Source organism: Arvicola amphibius, chromosome 12 (assembly GCF_903992535.2).
Source record: "Arvicola amphibius chromosome 12, mArvAmp1.2, whole genome shotgun sequence".
Classification (NCBI taxonomy): Eukaryota; Metazoa; Chordata; class Mammalia; order Rodentia; family Cricetidae; genus Arvicola; species Arvicola amphibius.
Genome location: NC_052058.2, coordinates 152,353,635 through 152,375,153, shown reverse-complemented (window position 1 = coordinate 152,375,153; position 21,519 = coordinate 152,353,635). Strand labels below are relative to the sequence as shown.

General features: G+C 44.7%; 1 protein-coding gene across 1 annotated transcript in view; it reads right to left on the bottom strand.

Moving 5' to 3' along the window:
* The window catches only part of Pde8a (phosphodiesterase 8A), a 113,542-nt gene that overhangs the window by 61,970 nt on the left and 30,053 nt on the right, over positions 1-21,519 (bottom strand). The gene's annotated exons all lie outside the window — the stretch shown is intronic.

The window sequence follows — 21,519 nt, the reverse complement described above, 5'->3', positions numbered from 1 at the left end:
CAACTTGAGGAGAAAAGGGTTTATTTTATTGTACAACTCTCAGGTCCCACTCCATCACGGAGGACAGTCAGGACGGGGGCTCAATGCAGGGACCTGTGGGCAGGAACTGAAGCAAAAGCCACCAAGAAAAGTGGCTTCCTGGTTTGATCCTCATAGCTTGCTAAGTCTGCTCTCTTATAAACCTCAGAACCACCCACCCGGAGACAGTGCCTCTCACAGAGGGCTGGGCCTGCCACATCAACCATCAGTCAAGAAAATGCCTTATGGAGGCATTTTCCCAGTTGAGGTTCCTCTTTCTCAGATGACCCTGGCCTGTGTCAAACTGACAAAGCAGGATGCAAAACATCCACATCTGGAAGCCCCAGCCTGTGTCGAGCTGACAAAGCAGGATACAAAACATCCACATCTGGAAGCCCCAGCCTGTGTCGAGCTGACAAAGCAAGGTACAACAATCCACATCTGGAAGCCCCAGCCTGTGTCAAGCTGACGAGGCAGGGTGCAACAATCCACATCTGGAAGCAGGTGAGAATGTGCTGCTGCTCGACTGCCTTTCTGCATTCATGCAGTCCAGGGTGTGAGCCAGGGCATGGTGCCCCCGCCCCAATTAACACAACCAGGCCTACCGGATGGTTCTAGATCCCAAGCTAATAGCTGAAGTTAAGCACTATAAAAAGAGAAACCTTTACATCATTACAGGTTCTGGTCCAAAGTTCAGGGCCTATGAAATGCTCCAGTGGGTAAAAGCACTTGCCAGGTCTGTCTGCCTGAGCTCAGCCCAGTACCTATTGATGGGAGGACAGAACAGACGCCTAGATGCTGTCCTCTGAGCTCCACACACATACAACGCAGCATGTGTACACTCACCCACCCACCTACACACACAACTAAATACGTGTAATAAAAAATGTTGTTGGTTTTCAGACTGTCCCGAATGCTCAGTCCCATTACTTCCTGTTAAGCTGCCCACGCTGACTGCAGACCCCTGGCTGAGGCTCTGCTCTATCTCTCCTTAGTCATCTTTTAGGAGAGCTACACAAACATTCTCAGTGATTGGCCTATGCCACTTCTACAAAACAACATTGGTTTCTTTAAAGCATATTTTTATACTATTTCTACTACTATTCTGTCTAGTTCTAAATTTCAATTTGTTATGGAAATATCAAAGAAGAAACCATTTTCCTACAATAGGCTGGAACTTTGGGTTTCAGAGAAAAAAACTACAGCAAAGAGAGGGAGCATATACAAAAACAAATCAGCATCAGCAGAGCTGGAACAAGGAGGACCTTATGGTCACAGGCAGGGGTGGGAATAGGTGTGGATGTGAGGTCCTGGCCTTGCATTATCGCCATCTGGGGCTCTGTCACTGCAAAGAGCAGCACAGCCTGGGTTCTATGAGTAAGAAACCTAAAACTCTCCTGAGGGAGGTATCTCTTCCCAAAGCCACTTCTTCCCTTGGTCAAATGTTATCTAGTGTTTATACATGGGAAAAATGAATATTTATATTCTCTAAAAGTCAATATATATTAAACAGAACGACAGACAGGAAGTTTCAAGTATACTCACTAGAAGATCACAGGAGTCATAACTGCATGAAGAGTCTATGAAGCATGCGTTATTAAAAGACGTGTGTATCTCATACGGTGCCCAGAGCCATGCTCCATGGGGCGCTGCCCACCTCTGGGCAGGCCTGAGGGACAGACTTCCTTCAGTGCATTCAGAGAAACCAGTGGTTAAAAGCTACATTGCAAATAGGAAATATGTTTTAAGCACTCTACATTCCAACATACTATTTACACACACGGCTATCCTGCTGTAGAAACCAAAGTAAAGATTTTGAGGTAACTTTACTTTAAGGTTTTCCCTTAAAAAGATATTAAACGGCTCCTGGCTAAAATTTTCAATAAGAAAACATTTAAGAACCAATTACTAAAGATAAGCCAAAAATGCTTGTACTTGTATTGCCAAACTATGACCCGGAAGTAGTAAGCTTATGCTATCACAAAAGGGAACACGGGAAAATGTCTGTCCAAGGTTATGGGTGGCAGTGACAAGTTGTGGCATTTGAAGTCTAGTTAGCTGGGGGTAGCATGAGATGGTGGACCTCAAAAACAACTGCCGTGTAAAAAAAAAAAAAGGGAAGAAATGAGATTAGTAATATAATACCATTTGATAACCTTTCCTCCAGATTTCACTGACAAGTGTTATTACTCATCCTCTGGGTAACAGCCAGTCTAATAGCGCACGATGGCTGCATTTCCCTGACAATTCAATGTGTTCAGCTTTTCTGTCTGCTATTTATTTATTTTAACTTATTTATTTTTGAAACAAGTTCCCTTTGTATAGCCTTGGCGGTCCTAGAACTTACTATACAGATCATGTTGGCCTCAAACTCACATAGATCCGCCTGCCTCTGCCTCCCAGTGCTGGGACTAAAGGCGTGCACCTTACAGCTAGCATTGGTTTTGTTTGTTTGTAGCGTATCTGTAACCAGTATCTCTTTTGGAGAAATGTCAGCTCAGGTCCTTTGCCAATCTTCTAATCGGACTGTTTCTTTTCTTGCTATTGAGCAGCTTGAGTTTCTGGTGTATTTTGGGTATTAGTTCCTCATCCAATTTATGATTTGTAAATATTTCCTCCACTCTGCTCAGTCTCCATCTCTTCACTCGTTTCTTTGCTACACAGAATCCTTCATTTGATGCAAAACAGTGGGTTTCTCAGTAACTTTCAAGTTTTACCAAATGTATAAGAATTATGTCTGAAAAAAAAAAAAGAATTATGTCTGTAGGCCATGACGGACTGAGCGGGGCCAAGAGACCCACAGCCGGGCCCGACCAGGACCTGGGGAGAAGATACAGGCCCACCCTGTACCACAAGGCGCTGGGCAGATGGAGGAGAGAGAAAGGATGGTCCATGTCCTGTGGACAGAGGCGTATCTGAAGGAGTGAAAGTGGTAGGGGCAGGCTGTAGTGGGTGGCTTGATTACCACTCAGGGACACGGTAAAGTCTGGGCCTGGGACGCCCCAGGGCCCATGCCTAGGTTCATGGCCTTCATGCAGCCACGGTCTGTGTTGATGTCTGAGAGAGGACAGGGCTATTCAGTGTGAAGCGCGCTCCTATTTGGCTGAAGCACTCAGGAGAGAGGGTCCTACACCTCACCTGGACAGCACAGGAGAGAGAGCTGGCCCTAGGAGGGTAGGTCCCAGCCCTCTCGGCTGCCGTGTGATGATGTGGAAGGCGGAAAGATACCCTCCTCCCGTCCCCTGCCACCTCAGCTGACCCCTTAGCAACTACAGCAGTCGGGAAAGCAGGCCCTGATCCCTGTGTGTTAATCAACAGAGCTGACTCTGTTGATGAGGGCACAGGTGAGCACGCCCTAAGAACGGGCGCATGGGTAGACCTAGCTCCATCCCTCATCAGCCATATGGAGGCATGGACACCACCCCCGCCCCCAATAAGTGTCTAAGGCAGGTGGGAGAACTGTGATCCTAAGAGCAGGAGAGCCGCCCCTGTGCCCCACCACTGCAGCCCTTGGGAGAACAAGCCTTGCACCTTGCCTGGGCAGCACAACGGAGCCAGCTCTGTGGTGGAGGTGGAGGTGAGCCGACCCCGAAGTTGTGAGTGTGTGAGAGCTGTCTCCACCACTTGTCTGTCATGTGGGGATGAGGCAGATGGAGAGCTGTCCCTGCCCCTCATCAGCTGCAGCACCCAGGAGAGCAGCCCCTACACCTGACTGGGCAACACAGCAGAGCTGGCCCCAAAGGTGTGCAGGTGTGGGAGCACCGGCCCGAGAATGTGAAAGCGGGAGAACTATCCCTAACCCTTGTTCATGGCTGCAAGGGGGCAACTAGTCAGGGCAGTGCTGGAGAGCTGGCCTACCCCAACATCCGCTCTATCTGTGGTCTGCTGGAGCGGAGGGGCCGGGGGGAGGAGACGACTGTGGACCCAGGGCTGCAGGATCTCCATGACACAGGGTAGGGCAGCAACAGGATGTCCAGGAAGAGTCCCAGTGAGGGCCCAGTGTCAATAGTGTAGCAGAGACCAGGATCCTTGAACTAAACCAATGATTATTTGCAACGAACGCCTGCATGTAAAGATGCATGGATGAAGGGGTTCACTGTGTGTGTGTCACACTGCAGCTTCCATGATGAGATTTTCCCTTTCTCCCACCTCCCTTTTTGTCTTAAAATATTTTTCATTTTATTTGGGGTGGGGGAGGTTGCAGGGACGGAGGGCGGATGCCAGGGAGCAGGAGCTAGAAAAGCCATGATGTGAAAGACACAAAGAATACATTAAAAAAAAAGTTACAAGAAAGAATGCCTGTAAGCAGGAAATCTGAATGGAAATATTAGATTTCATAAAACATATAAGCAAATGTCACTGGTGAAAAAGTTAATTTTAAAGAGAGTTCTTAAGAGAAGAATGGAGAAAGAATTAGCGTTGACAACTTGTGTGTCTACACAGGGAAATGAGTCACTTATACAACTACTACACAGTGGAAAGCTTTGTCTCCATAAAGATTATGACACAACTGATTTAGGCCTTAAATTAGAATATTCCGATTTCAATTGAGAAATGATCTTTTTGTTTAAGTGAACAGTGAGTGTGTTCAGTGTGAATAGAAGCTCCGTACATCTGCTGATTTCATTTCCTCTTTACTGCAGCAATAATTAGTAATAATGCATCCAACACAAGTTCTAAAAGGAAATTTATGCCCCAATCTCACAAGTGCCTGAAAATACATGGAGTGACCTGTTTCTATAGGACATACAAAAACGCTGACCGGGAAGACCAAGACAAGACAGGGGGATCTTTGCAGGCCTCTTCTAGGACAGTTAAGCATTCCCTTGCATCTGAAAGGAAGACAGGTCGATCCCATCTGTTTTCCTCATCACTGCCACCTGAATTCAACAAAGGACGACGGAGAACTCCTGACGTGACTAACACAAAGCACAGACCATCAGAATGCTATGGCTCACAAATGCAGCACGGACTCCACACTGCCCTGGTAGAGCCCAGATGACTGGACGTGGCAGTTAAAGCTCAGGATTCCTGGAAGCTTAGATTTCACCTTCTCCAAACAAACCACTTACAGCTCCTTGAAGGCCCTGTGGTCTTACCACAGGCCTGGCAAACTCCTTTTTTCCTTCTCTTCTCCCCTAATTCCTCCTCAACCTTCGGGTCTCACATGTAGGAGAGATCTCCTATACCTACGCCATCCATGTCCCCCTCCAGTGTGAGTAGCTGTTCCTCTGTGTTCCCAGGGCGGCCATCACTTTAGTGGAATTCTGATCACAAATTGCCCCTTTTCTCCTACCAAACGAAGCTGCTTGACTTTTATTCTCTTGCACAAAACCAGAACTCACAGGACCATGCTCACTAACTATGCTGAACTGGGGCAGGACAGAAAGCCAGGGGAAACTAAGGGGACGTGGGAAGGAAAAGGAGACTCTCGTGGGAGTCTCATTTAAGTCCCTTGCCAGCTGAGAGTCAACAGTTCTAGAAGTGATACGGACGTATTTCAGAAAAGAATGTTTAAATAGCAGTGAACCATCCCAGAGTCTCAGCATTCCTGGCCTTGCTCCTTTCCTAGACGCAAACCTGAAATTGTCTGGGAATCCTACAGACAAGATGATAAACATGTTCTTTTTTGTTGTCTGTTTTTCTGAGATGCATGCGCCTGTTTATTTTTAGATGAATTAAATCTTGGTTAAATACTTGATACTGCATGGTAAAGAACATCTTCAAAGCAAATTTTCCTTTACAGTAAAAAAAAAAAAATCTTAAATTCCCACAACCGTTTAACCTATGGTTTTAACTTCTCAGCTGTAATCCAATCCCGTGTACATCAGGAAACACCCTATGATTGCATTTACTGAGAAAGTTCCTTAGCAGCCCTGTGAGGTATAACATCAATAGCCAATAAAATCACACCTGGCTACCTTGAAGGCACTTCCGCTCTCCTTGTCCTTTTCCTGTTAACTCCACAGATAAACCTATGTTAAAATCTCTTCTTAATAAATTCCAACTCTGGTTCATGCCCTAAAATTCCTTCCTGGCCCTTCTGTAAGACCTCTCTGGAAAGAACACTTCAGAGTGCTACAGCCACAGCTTGGAGTTGTGTCCCTGACTCACGGCTACTGACAGAATGAATCAAGGCTTGAATAAATGAAGTCCCTAACGTTTTCCCCAGGCTTTGAAAATGCTTCTAAAGTAAATTTATTTTTAATTACATTCATTTATTTATTTAGGGAGAGAGCATGTGTGTGTGCACGCGCACATGTGTGTAGGTCAGAGGACAACTTGGAGTCAATTCTCTCCTTCCATATGTGTGTGGGTCCTGGGGATCTTGGCAGCAAGTGCCTTTGCCTGCTAAGCCATTTTGCCTGCCCTTTAAAGTAAATACCCTGCAGTGCCAGGGGGTTGGCACTTTGCTTGATTAGATTTTTATGTTATTGCAATTTTGGGGGGCATTTTGGCTTCCTATATCAATTGTTATTTTCTACTGAGTTTTATGCAGAAATTAGAAAGTGTTAAAATTCCTTTTGAAAAGCTGTTTTCCATTTAAATTATAACCTATAAGTGAAAGACAGTGCTGGTTGGAAATACATGACGGAAACAAAAAAAAAAAAAAAAAAAAAAAAAAAAAAAAAAAAAAAAAAAAAACGATACAAAAATGTTAGCCCTCCAGTTCAATAAAAGGCGAGAGTTTCACATCTAAGTGTTAAGATAATGTCGCAATTTTGTAGGAAAAAGTTTAAGATCAATAACAAAGTAAAGCAAAAATACTTTGGGGATTAGTAATAAAATATGAATGTGTATCTAAACATACTTCAGATATCATTAAGAGACAGGCCCTGTGGCTAGGAAGGTGTCTATGGGGAAAAGCACTAGCTGCACAGGTCTGACACCAGAGTCCAATCCCCGGAACCTCTGCGGAAAGCCAGGCAACCATGCACATCTGTCCCCCCAGCACTCCTGCAGTGGACAAAGAGTGCACATCTGTCCCTCCAGCACTCTTGCAGCGGACACAGAGTGCACATCTGTCCCTCCAGCACTCCTGCAGCGAACACAGAGTGCACATCTGTCCCTCGAGCACTCCTGCAGCGGACACAGAGTGCACATCTGTCCCTCCAGCACTCCTGAAGCACACACAGAAGGTAGAGGCAGGGTAGCTACCCAGAAGCTCCCTGACCAGCTAGTTTGAAATACACAGTGCAGAAGGAGAATCAACAAGATATACCCTGCTTCAACAAAGTAGAAGGCAAGTACAAACTCCCAAAAGTTGTCTCTGGCTGTCAAATGCACACCATGGCACAAGTGTACCCACATTCATATTCTCACATTCAGGCACATTTGCAAGCACACACACACTCTTTAAAGTTTTCTTTAAAATACATAAAGCTAAAGTATACTTTTTATTTCATGATGCTGATTTAATAGCCATCAGAAATGTCCCCACTTAAACTGAGAGGTGGTGGCATACACCTTTAATCCCAGCACTCGGGAGGCAGAAACAAGCAAACCTTTGTGAGTTCAAGGCCAGCCTGGACTACAAGAGTTAGTTCCAGGACAGCCAGGGCTGTTACACAGAGAAACTGTCAAAAAAAAGAAAAAAGAAAGAAAAAGAAAAGAGAAAAGAAAAGAAAAGAAAAGAAAAGAAATGTCCCCACTTAGGAATTATTAGAATAGAGGATTGAGGCCAGGAGGTAGTGGCGCATGCCTTTAATCCCAGCACTCGGGAGGCAGAGGCAGGCGGATCTCTGTGAGTTCGAGGCCAGCCTGGTCTACAAGAGCTAGTTCCAGGACAGGCTCTAAAACTACAGTGAAACCCTGTCTCAAAAAACCAAAAAAAGGGGCTGGAGAGATGGCTCAATGGTTAAGAGCATTGCCTGCTCTTCCAAAGGTCCTGAGTTCAATTCCCAGCAACCACATGGTGGCTCACAACCATCTGTAATGAGGTCTGGTGCCCTCTTCTGGACTACAGGCATACATGCAGACAGAAATTGTATACATAATAAAATAAATATTAAAAAAATAGAGGACTGAACATACATGGTAGACATGAGTAATAAACCTAAACGTGAGGTTATAATTGTCCTCAGAAAGTGAGATTAGGGCGGACTGCCTGTGTAGGGGCTGCTTTTACTTACTACATGTTAATTTTTGCTAAGTAGCTTTCTGTAAACTTTGGTGGCTAGAGGAAATGAGGATGCACATGGATTCCTACATTTCTCCACGAAAGGACACTCGGGTAAGGGAGGCACACTAGGCTGACCCCCTTTATCAGAGGAGGCCTGAAAAAAGACTGTGCACCGAAGAGAAGAGGTTTGGATGTGCATTGGTTTTTTATAACCTTTTAACTTTGACTTGCCCCACTGCTCCAAGGCAGAGCAATCGCTTGGCAGCATTTGAACCTCAGTGGGTGCAAGGGCAGAGAACTTCCCCCACTTCAGAGGAGAATGTACTTTGACTCACTGAGGAAAAAAAAAAAAAGAGCTAAGCAGTAAGTAGCAACAGACAAAATAAATCCGGAGAAGGCTTTAGACCCATTGCCCTTCTGGAGAGTGAACGCTCAGGGTCCAATATTCAAGTTAGCCAAGCCAACAGTCGGCCTCGACAGTCGGTGGGTGGACTGGATGAACAAAGTCTTTGGAGGGTTTGAAGTATTTAAGCGATTTTACTACTTTAGACCTATCCAGAGGATTGGAGATGGCTCACCGTTAATAGCACTAGGATAACATCCTAGGCAGAACTTCTTCATAATAGCCCCAGATTTACTGTCTGTGTGGATCCAGCACACACCCAGAGCCAAGTGTGTGTGCTCACAGACAACTGCTACATAGGGGTGTGTGTGTGTGTGTGTGTGTGTGTGTGTGTGTGTGTGTGTGTGTGTGCTGTTGATGCACACAGGTTCGAGTCTATAAGGTTTTAGGGTAATGTCTGTGCCTGCCTGACTTGAGTTCTTTGTTCTTAAGTGTCCGACACTGCCAGCTACTGGGTAGCTTCCTGTCCACTCCCCACCTTCAGGAGGACAGCTAAGAATGCAGCTGTGCTCACTGCTTTGGTGTCTGCTGAGAGCTAGTCTTTGAACAGATATGAAGAAGCAATGGGCTATAAGAAGAGGGAAGAAAAACGCAGTATCTGGCTGCCGTTGAAAGAACCACTCAACATGAGCAAAGGAACCCGAGTGGCTACCAGAGCTTACGAAGGTGTGGAACACAAGAAGCAAGAAGACAACAATCTCCTTATTATCTTTTGTGTGGTCAGGGTGATGACGGTCCTGCTGTAAAATGATTTTCTAATTTTTTTTCTGGTTCTCAAAACAGGGTTTCTGTGTAGCCCTGTCTGACCTGAAACTCGCTCTGTAGACCAGGCTGGCCTGAAGCTCATAAAGACCCTCCTGCCTCTGCTTCTGATATTAAAGCATGTGCTGCCACCACTTGGCTTAAAATGCTTTTAGTCCAGTTCTAACAGCAGCTAATGAGTGCTCCATAGGCCTATGGTTTTTTTTTTGTTTTTTTTTTTTGAGTTTTCAACTTCAATCAAGTCCCTAATTTGCCAAGGTGGTTTTAGCAATTGATATATGTCCTTTAAACCAGAGTGTCCCTAGGGAACAAGTGCATCCTGCTGGAATCCTTAGGACACATACGTGTGTGTCATTTCCTCGAAACCAAAGACTAAATAAGGTTCTGAGGATAAAACAAAGAATGTTGTTAAACATACCCAATTCCAGACCAAATATTCCTTGACACTTCAAGAAGACGGCCTGTTTATATTCCAAGATCTATGGGCCAACAAGATAGCTCAGGGTTAAGTTACTTGCTACCCAGCCTGACAAACCTTAAGTTTGATCCCCAGGACCTGCATGGCAGGAGGAGAGAACTGACTCCTGCCATTGTGCTCTGACCACCACATGTGTGGGTGGTGAGCTCACACCCTCACCATCCCCACCACCACCACCACCACCACCACAAATAAGTAAATATTTTCCAAGAGCTTCGAAAATTAAAATACTCCTGTTCTCCGGTCTCCTAGTGGTATCTCAGGGAAAAGAACTTCACCAAATTCCCAACATAACTCTTCCAGACAGATTATAATTCAGCCTTTTGTGACTGTTTCATTCGCTTATTAGTTTTGAGATTTTAACTTCCTGGAAGCAAAGCTGCTTCCCTTAAGCCAGACACTAGGCACGTGCGCTCTAGCAGGCCGGGTGGGGATGTTTAAGGAGAATGCAGAGGTGAGGTGGCTTCCTGCACGCTCTGGCTTCCCAAGCGCCACACTCTGAGCTGCTCCTTCACAGGGAAGGACATGGGGACAGTGGTTCCTAGGGTTTGAGTGTGCACTGTCCTCCAGAGACTCATGATTTAAATGCCTGCTCCCCCAGGAAGTAGCGCTATTTTGGGAGACTGTAGAAACAGGGGATGGGGCTGAGCTAGAGAAAGGAGGTGACTGTGGAGGGGATGTGGTGAAAGTTGGTGTATCCCTGGCTGCTTCCCATCTCAGCCAAGAAATGAACTCCGTCCTCTACTATGGTCTTGTCATCATGTCCTGCCCAAGCACATGGGACCAAGAAGCGATGAACGAAACCCTGACGTCGTGAGCTAGAACCAGTCTTTCCCCCTTTAAGTTATTCTGACCACAGTAATGAAAACCAATACACGGGTGGGTGCCGTCTTGTGACCCCCACTCACTTATATTTGTGATTATGAAAGATCCTGGCCTTTGTTCTACCAATTACTAAAAATTGGTTCAGCACATGCGTGGAAGTCAGATGGCAACTTCTGGAAGCAAATTCCCTCCTTTTACCACCATCTGATCCCAGGAATCAAAATCAAGTCATTAGGTTTGGTGGCAGGTGCCTCTACTGGCTGACCTCCGCAATGGTTCGGGCAGCATGGCTGTGTGTGTGCACACAGGTGGGAGTATTCTTGAGCTGTTCTCCCTCCCAAGATGAAGCCCCCAGCCAGGCGGGGCAGTGGCTGTGCACTGTCCCTCCTTACTGCTGCACGTCAGAATCTAGGTGCTGCCTGTGAAAGACCCCATTCAGCCACCTCTGTCTGCATCTGGAAATCAAGATGGGTCCTGAGAAGCCCATGCCACTGGCTCACACGCTCCTTTCCACTATTACAAGTGGAGAGCTCTGGTTTTCAGGCCATGGGCACACCTCTCACTCTGGAAAACACTTCTGAGTCAGATGGAATCTTGTTTTGTTTACTGTTTCTCTTTTCCTGAATTCTGTAGCCTTAAGTGTCTTGTCTACTTCCTTTCTACTCGTAACCCCAACCTTTCAAAAACGGACTATTTTCTGGCCTGGATTTTCAGACATTCCTTGTTTCTTCAAAGACAGAGTTTTCACTTGTTTCTGTTCTCTTCTCATTACTCAGGGAAATTTCCCTGGCAAGGAGAAGAAAGGACAACTTTACCATTTCCAAATATTTTTCTAATGTTTTCAACTCCAAAACCAAATGTCTTAAAATATTTTGACTCTAAGTCAATAATACTCATTAGAAAACCTAGACAGTGAGGCACGAGAGAACATTTTAGAAGATACTACCTGAAATTTCATTGTGGTCAAAAGCATCCCGTTATGTGAAAGCTCATGCCATGTTTTTTTTCTTCCCAGTGCACAGAAATCAACCTTTCCCTCTGCCTCCCCCACACACTTTAAAAGTGACTCTTGGACTGGAGAGGTCGCTCAGAAGTTGTGAGCACTGGCTGTTCTTGCACAGGACCCAAATTTGGTTCTTAGCACCCACATCAGGCAGCTTCAAGTCTCCTATAACTTCTTCTCCAGGGGATCCCACACCTTCTGGTCCCAATGGGCACCTGTACTCATGCACACATACCCATCACAGGCGTGCACATGGACACATGACTACAAATAAAATAAAACAAAATCTTTCAAGTAAAGCAAGTCCTTCTTTGCAAATGTAGATCTAAATTATACATTTTAATAGCTACATGAACCAAGTATATTGTGAGACACTAAAATACTTATACTTAAAAATAAAAATACCATAAACTATGCCTCTTAAAGATCAAATTTTCCACATTTTAGTTTCCTTGAAAATCAGACAAAATGAGGTGTTTCTTCCAGAAGCATTTGGAAATAAAACACGCATGGGTCTTTAAAAGCTAGGTGATGATGGGTTCTTTTTTAAAGTTAGTTTCTCTGACCTTTGCCACATGTATAATAAGCAGTGTATTTTCACATTTTCTCATTTATAAAATAGATAAAACTCAAGCAGCAAAATGACCCAAGTGTTCTATCATGGATGTACAATCTCCATGTGTTATCGATCAGAAAGAGTGAAAAGAATCAGGCTGCTCTTTTACATAGCAGATGTACTGATACTATGATGTCAAGCAAGAGAATATGTGCAAACTGCTTACAGCCCGTGAGTTTTCATTACACTGTCTTATCTAATCCATTTCTTTAATTAGTAGAGACTTGGAGCTGTACCAACACTGAAGCTCAAAGCTGGTTCTATCTATGAAACAGAGAGGAAACATCCTGTCCCTGCTCAAAGCAGACCTCAGAAACACTTTTTCAAAGAGACATCCTCTACACAAAAGAACAAACCTCCAGATGGCAAAGCACTGACGTATGCCAAGGAATAAAATTTTAAATTAATACTATTTACAAAAATATTCCAACAAGCATTTGAGGGCAGCCTGTAGGCTCAGAATGTGCTCCTTACACAACTGCATAGCTTCTTCCCTCATGGAAGTCAGTCACAGACCAGCTCCAGCGAGGCCAGGAAACAGCCACCATGGCCTACGGGCTGCCACCACCAACGCTAACAGCCTGCAACACCTGAGTAGTTGGTACGTCTCAGCACACCTTAATCCTAAAACCTTAACCCTAAAAAGAGCTGTTGTTACTACTCCTCCTTACAGATTAGGAAACAGTCTAAGACATTCATCTGATCATCAATCACATTGTTCCTAAGTAGGTGTGAAAACTGGACCTAAGCCTATATGTCTTGCAAGACAGAAACTCAGTTACTATACTGTATTGCCTCATATGCTAGAACAGATAAAGAAACTCAGAGGAGGATGCAATTTGGGCTGGAATGGCAGGCAAGACTCTGGCCAAGTAGAGAGGCAGAGAAAGGTTCACGTGTGCAAAAGCATGCAGCAGAGGAAGGAGAACAAAGGCAAGGCTCTGCCAGCCACACAGAAGCTGCTAACTGCAAACCTTCAGAGAAAACGGTAGACAAGTCTGGAGACAAAAATCTAGAAGACTGGGTTGTATTAGCACCCCCTCCCCACCGGAAGGAATGTACAGACTGTAGGGTTCAGTTTTAGATAACACAGTGTCATATATTTTACAAATTCTAATCTTTTACTGCATGGACTTGCTATCATAGGGGCAGAAAGTGTTAGCTGGGTCAACTGTGAGATCACCACTCGTTCAAGCTCTTCTGACATTCACAGAGAATGTGCTAAATCTTCAGGTACTAATAGGAAATTTTTTTTCTTTTTCTTTTTTGTTTTTTTGGTTTTGGTTTTTCGAGACAGGGTTTCTCTGTAGCTTTGGAGCCTGTCCTGGAACTCGCTCTTGTAGACCAGGCTGACCTTGAACTCACAGAAATCTGCCTGCCTCTGCCTCCTGAGTGCTGGGATTAAAGGCGTGAGCCACCACCACAGCCCGGTTTACTAATAGGGAATTAAGAATATGGATGCTATCTTCCAGAAGCTAAACACAGGAGGCTAGACAAATACAAACAGACAATTACAACATTTTGTCAATGTTTAACCACAGAACTTGTACCGAGTGTGACTGAAAAGTGACTGATTAACTCTACCCAAGTTGCGGGGGTGGATAGGGGGCACACACAAGTTTTCAGAGCATTCTAGAAAGAGAAAACATGTACAAGGGCATGAGAGGATAAACCCAACCGGCGGGTTCAGGAACAGCAAATGGGGAAGAAGGGTTGGTGAGGCTACAGAGGGGGCAGATGACAGAGGCAGTAAGGTTGAATCAATGGAGGCAAGATAAAGCCACACCACAGGCTCAAGGAGCTGAAGACATTGCCAGCAGGAGGCAAACTCAGGGAGAGGCAGAGCTATTCTCAAAGAGCTCTATGACTTCACAGAAAGAGAGCTCTGAGAGACTTCTCTGATGACGCCTTCCATAGGTCCCATTATCAGCAGGCATGATGGCCCTGTGCCCTCCTTTGAAGGCAGGACACTAGCAGGTTCACCTTCTCACTCCTCCTGTGGAACACGGCAGAGTTGTTGGGGGAAGAGTTTCTTCCTTCCTGCTGGATGAAGTGTGTGTCCTTTCCGGCCTGCCAGGCACTGTCATGGGAGTACATGAGTTACTGCCTTACAGCCACAGAAGAAGAAGTTATTCTAGGGCCAGGGAGACTCAGCAGCCCTGGTATAGTGAATGTTCTTGCTACTGGAGCCCTGACTGTCTAGCTCTCAGGGCTGAGCAATGACAAGATGCACAGCTGCAAAGACCCCAGCAAAAGCTAGGGAAGTGGACTGTATTAGGCACCAGAAAGAGTCTGACGTTTCATGGGCTTGTGCATTTCCACTAAGGAACACACACACACACATGTCCAATGGGGAAAATGAATAAATGGAATTAAAATGCCATATATTTGTAAAAGAGGTGAATGAACAAACGCTGTGTTATAAAGAAGAGCCTTTGATTAAAAAGATAAAGTATTTCTGTAAATTGTGAATAACATTAAAATTAAAGTTATGAACAGCACAGTGGCACACACCATTATCCCAACACTTGAGAGAGCCATGGTTCACGGCCAACCCGGGCTACAGAGTAGAGGGGAGGAAAATACAGACAGCTGGAGAGAAACAGAGAGGGCAGAAGGAAGAAGAGAAGGGAAAGGAGGGAAGAGGCAAGGCTCATGACGACAGAGAGATCTGGAAGTTTGAAGAGAATAGAGTGTGGGGGAAAGGAAATAGAAAGGCAAAAAATAATAATAATAACCTCTAAATCAGAATTCTTCTTTGTTTATTGTTTCTGGTTTTTCAAGACAGGGTTTCTCTATGGCTGCCCTGGAACTCATTCTGTAGACCAGGCTGCTTTTTGTTGTTATGAATTTGGCACACTCCAATTTACCTCCGTATTTATTAAGTTTAAACATGTCAAAGTTCCTACATACCAAAGAAGGCAGAGAGAGAGAGAGAGAGAGAGAGAGAGAGAGAGAGAGAGAGAGAGAGAGAGAGAGAGAGAGAGAGAGGAAGAAAGGAAAGAAAGAAGAAAATCTGTAAGATGCAATGGCTTTTTTCTTTGTTAGCTGTCACCCAGGGTTTGCGGGGTGGTACCCAGGTGGGCTTGAATTTAAGAGGCTCCTCAAGTCTCAGCGTCCCACTGCTTAGACCACAGATTTGAGCCGCCATTCCTGCCTGAGATTTGCTTAGCGCTGTTAAGTAAACTACAGTTAACTTGTAGATGGTGAGAAAAACAAAACGAAACACAAGGCAAACAGAAGGGAAGTCTTCACTGAGTGCCAGAAAGTGGGAGCGGTGACGTCTCAGAGAGCAGCCAAAGGTCTTTTCTGGTTTCTCTGTGAAACAGTCCTGGCTGTCCTGGAACTCACTGAGATCCGCCTGCCTCTGCCTCCCAAGTGCTGGGATTAAAGGCGTGCGCCGCCACCGCCTGGCTCAGATAGGGCCTGAAGGGCAAACAGGATTTTGAGAGGGAAAATTGTCAAAGAGAAGGTTACAGTACAATACATGACACAAGTTAGCAAGCAAAGAATGAGTTTTGATTTCGCTATTCGATTGGGAAACACTAGGAACAAATAACACCCAGGCAGCAGTATAAACTGGGACATTTGTAAAGGACAATTTTGCACAAGCCTTTTTAAATATTCACTCTGGCTTAGCAGTTCAAGTTACACAACTCCCAAAAAAGATCAAATTTTGTCCCATGTACATATTATATATTTATAAAACAAAATATTTAAGAATAATTGTAGTATGGACTAAAGAGTTATATGGATGTTTACCACAGCACTATTTATAATAGCTAAATGTTGTCAGTAATGCTGTGTCTAAATAACTATTCATAGAAGGTAAAAACACAAAGGGTTCACAATAATGGAAGTATACTATTGGCATGGAAAGTGTCCAGCTAAGTTTAAAAGCAGGTTTCTCCCAAGTGGCCAATAAACCCATGAAAAATGTCTAAACTCACCAGCAAGCAGAGAAATTTAAACTACATTGAGATTCCATTTTATCGCAGTCAGAACAGCAGTCATTACGAAAATAAGTGACCGGGCGGTGGTGGCGCACACCTTTAATCCCAGCACTCCGGAGGCAGAGGCAGGTGGATCTCTGTGAGTTCAAGGCCAGCCTGGTCTACAAGAGCTAGTTCCAGGACAGGCTCCAAAGCTACAGAGATACCCTGTCTCAAAAAAAAAAAAAAAAAAAAACCCGAAACAATAAATGTTAGCTGGATTGTAGACAAAAAAGAATCCTTGTGTACAGCTATCAGGGATGTAAACTGATCCAGCCACTACAGTAGCAGTATGGAAGTTCCTCAGAAAACCAGAATAGATCTGCTACGTGACTCGGATTAACCATTCCTCAGCCAGCACACCACAGGGACAACTTTCACGTCAGTATTGATCCCAGGACTGCTCATAATAGCTAAGGGGTAACATCAACCTGTGTCCTTCAACACGGGATGGATAAAGAAACTGTGGCATGTTTATACACAATGGAATATTTTTTCGGCCGTAAAGAATGAAGTTATGGCCAGCAGAGGGAGGTGGACCTCTGAGGCGGGGGCTGGACTGGTCTTCGAGATCCAGGCCTGTGTACTGATAGCCCATCTCAAAAAGACAAAACAAAACGTAGCACAGCCTCTTCATTTCACATCTTGTTACTCTTTTAGGAAGCTGGCCAAGACGAGACCTCGTTTTTTAGTTCTGACTGTGCCTCTGGACGACAGCCCCGCAATGCAGGGACTATCCTAGTCCAGCTGTCAGCTAAATACGGCCTTCGAGCTCCTGGTGGGTGAGAAAATGAGCTTAAAGAGTAAAGGCCTTCCTTTTATCTTTTCCTAAGCAATGATAATCAGTTCCTTCAGTTTTCCTCTTTATACCTGGGGACCACATAGTAGAAATGTACTAAGTATTCATATATAAAATTTGGTATTAATTTACCAAATTAGCTATAACTAAGCAATGTTTATAAAGTTCTTGTAGCCTAGAGCAAGAACAACACTGGAATACACATTATAACTGAAGCACACTTCAGTTACGTACACTGAGTTATAAACCCTGAGTCCTCCCACACCCACAGCTGCTTCTAAAACAAAGTAGGAGCAGGTTTTCAAACAGCTGTGAGTGGTTTGATTCCTACCATGAAAGCAGAAGACCCATGCACCTTTCTCTACATCCGTATCTATCAAGAACAGCAGAAATGATGCCAAAGGTATTGAGTGTTATGCCAATATCTACCTTCTGTTCTTAGAACACTGGCTCTCTGAAGGTTTCTTCTAGGACACTCTCTTGGAACTCAACCATGCTGTGAGAAGCTCCAACCACATGGAAAGATTACCCCCACGGTAGTCATCAGTACTAGCTGATAAAACCAGTCTCTAAGTAGCCCAGGCCCAGGCACCAGCAAAATATATGAGAGAACTTCTACTCATGAATATCTTGCATATCACCATAGAACCTTCACCTGGCATTGGATGGAGAAAATGACAGAGCCCCACATAGGAGCACCGGACTGAGCTCCCAAAGTTCTGATGAGGAGCGGATGGAGAGAGATCATGAGAAAGAAAGCCAGAACCATGAGGGATGTGTTCACCCACTGAGACGGCAGGACAGAACTAATGGGAGACCACCAAGTCCACTTGGAATGGGACTGATGGAACATGCGACCAAATCGGACTCTCTGAGGGTGGCTGATGGTGGAGGCTGACCGAGGAGCCAAGGACAATGGCGATGGGCTTGGTCTCTACGACATGGACGGGCTCTGTGTGAGCCTTGTCAGTTTGGTTGCTCACCTTCCTGGACCTGGGGGGAGTTGGGAGGACCTTGGACTCAACATAGTGTAGAGAACCCTGATGGCTGTTTGGCCTCGAGAGGGAGGGAGTGGGGGTGTGGGTGGAGGGGAGGGGAGGGAAGGGGGAGGAGGAGGGGAGGAGATAGCAATTTTTAATAAAAAATAAATAAATTGGAAAAAAAAATATATGAGAGAGACTTTCAACATTTCCAACCATGGGCAATCACAGAGCAGAGATAAGCCACCCCCTCCTGGGACCTGCCCATGTTTCTGACCCACTGCATCTGTGAGATTAATAAATAGCAACTGTTTTTTTGTTGGTGGCGTGTTTTTGTTTGTTTTGGTTTTTATTGGTTTTTTGTTTGTTTTGTTTTGTTTTTATTGATATTTTTTTTGAGACAGGGTTTTTCTGCGTAATAGTCCTGATTGTCCTGGAACTTGCTTTGTAGACCAGGTTGGTCTTGAACTCAAAGAGATCTACCTATCTCTGCCCCCTGAGTACTGGGATTAAAGGTGTGCACCACCACCGACTGGCTAATGGCAATTGCTTAATATCACTAAGTTTAATGTAGTTTATTTCACTGGGATAGTAGCCAAAACAACAGTGCTAGATGTAACCTGATAAATTGATGTTTTGACCCTCTAAAGGGCAGTTTAACAAACATTGGTTTAAAAGACATTAATTCAGTATTTGGAGCCTGGTACTCAGCATCCATAGTTCCCACAGCCTCCATATTCAGATGGTCAAAGATTTTCATGGGAATAAACAGAACAGGTGGTGCGGGGTAAAGCAGGCCAGGAGGTGTTTTGTCACATGCATGTATCAGCATTAAAATGACTGGGGCACACTGGGATCAAACTCTGAAGCACAGAAAACCTGCGTTTCAAGGAACCTCTGGCCTCCTAGGGATGGCCCACATCCCTGTATAGTTTCCTGCCAAAGACTTTCTGGTCTGAAAGCTGACCTCTAACCACTTAAAGGCAGTCAGCCCTGTCTACAGCATCAGGTTTTTCTGTTAATTGATAACTTTCATCTAAATATAAACTCAGATTGACCTGTTAAGGATTAGCAGAATCTAAAGAAAGTGGAAAGCATACACAAACATTTCTGGAGATGCAGAGAATTTAAGTGCAACTGATTCACTGGAGTTTCTTTCTTTAAATGTCACTAGTCAAGCTAATAAATTAGGAACCAGCACTGAGGACAAAGAGGAAATTCATGGCTGGACTCCCAGAAGGGCAGCCTGGAAGTGGGGGCACCAAGAAAGCCCTCCAAGGAAGAGGAAATTCTTTAAGCAAGCTCCTCCTGAGAGCAGGTCATCTAGGGGACCTGACCTAAAAGGCAAAGTCTCCCTAAAATGGAAGGCTCAATTCAGAAAGGCTGTGGCTATCAGGGCTAAAAAGAGGCCTAAGCCAGATATCAGGTGACTTCAAAGGGAAGAGGCCTCATCCAGGAGGTACAGTGCGGTGGAGCAGGGATGCAAAGAATGCATTCATGTCACATTGCTAAACACAAAAGTAAGAACAAACAGTTCTGAGTTTGGGGATGAGGTGGGGGAAGACTGATGAGGAAGGGGGAGTAGGAATCCACTCCAAAAGCCTAAAGTAACAAGAACAAACCTGACTTTACCAAGGCATGTTAATCCCAATGATCACCATGAAAAAAAAATGTAGACTATGACATCAACTAAGTCTGATGTCTTTGATTTTTATCTGGATGTGCTGTTTGTTGCTCAAGGTCCTCTCCAGTGGGTGACACATGCGGAGAATTAGGTTTGTAGAAACCACCTGGTGCAATTAATTAGCTACAATCATTGCCCAAAATCATTGACAACAATAGCAGGAGTATCTGCACTGCCACGTTTAAGCCAACAGATTTCACCAGGAGACGCCCTAGAGACACTGGGGTCAGAGGGTGAAAGTCAGCTGACACAGTGCTTGAGAAGTATGTCTGAAACCCTGGGCTTGACTTCTAGCATCACAGAAAACCCAAATACTGACAGCTGAAGGGGGGAGGATCAGAAGTTCAAGGTTACCCTCATCTACACAGTGAATTCAAGGCCAGCCTAGGCTACAAGAGACCCCGGAGAGAGCAAGGAGGGGGAAGAAAGGCAGTACATTCCAGGCCAGCCTCGGCTACATAGTGAGACCCAGTTCTCAAAAACAAGAAAAACAAAAGAAAACAAAAAAACACTGAAGTCAGAAAAGGGAATCTTAAAAGAGGGGTGAACTTCATAGATAAACAACTGAACACAAAAGCTGGTGAGGATTTGGGGAAGGGGGATCCTCAGTTCACTACTGATGAAGCAAACTAGTAGAGACACAGCGAAAATCAGTACAAAGAACCGATCTCCTGTACGACCCAGGTATACCACCCAGTCCTTGGCATACGCCCAAAGGACTCAACATTCAACTTCACAACACTTGTCCATTGCTGCTCTATAATAACTAAGAGGTGGGAACAGCCTAAATGTCCTTGAACTGATAAATGCAAAATAAAAAATGTGACACTCATACAAATCAGAATTCTATTTATTTGTAAAGAAAAATAAAAGCATGGAATTTGCAGGTAAAAAAAAGTAGAACAAGAAAATAATATATTGAATGAGATAACCCAGACCCTGAAAAACAAATGTCACATATTTCTCCCTCCTCTCTCAAGATTTAATTATTAATGTATACAGTGTCCTGCCTGCATGTATACGTGCATGCCAGAAGAGGGCACCAGATCTCATTACAGATCGTTACATGGTCATTAGCCACGTTCTTACCAGGAATTGAACTCAAAACCTCTGGGAGAGCAGCAGCTCTGGAGCCATCTCTCAAGCCCCAATGTTCTCTCTTATTTGTGGATCCTAACTCTGAATCTTTAGATATGAGTCTAGAACCTGGAGTGCCTAGATACCAGGAAAGTAAGGGACCATGGAGCAGGAGAAGCTTTAGAGATGGGGAGATTAGACACACACACAAGTGGTGTGAAGGGGGAATTGGGAACTACAGGGGAAGTAATACAAAGGGAGAGACGAAGGAGAGATAAATGCCAAGGAAAAAGTCATAGGAAACATATACTTCAAGCTTACTTAAAGATATATTTGTGCCGGGCGGTGGTGGCGCACGCCTTTAATCCCAGCACTCGGGAGGCAGAGGCAGGTGGATCTCTGTGAGTTCGAGGCCAGCCTGGTCTACAAGAGCTAGTTCCAGGACAGGCTCCAAAAAAGCTGCAGAGAAACCCTGTCTCGAAAAACCAAAAAAAAAAAAAAAAGATATATTTGTACAGGCATATATGTGTAATTTAAATGACATTATAACACGTACGGTAATAATGCTCCCTCAAAAGCCCATAGACTAACAAGAACCCCAGTGATGAGTATAATGATCTGTCCTGTCCCTTTAAGAGACAAGCCACGCCCATCTCCCCCACAAGGCAAGCTGAGCTTCAGCTTCCAGTCTGAATCCTCCCCTTTTCTGTCTCTCTCCCAGAGAGGTAGCTGCTGCTGTGGCTCCTCTCCCCCCACCCCG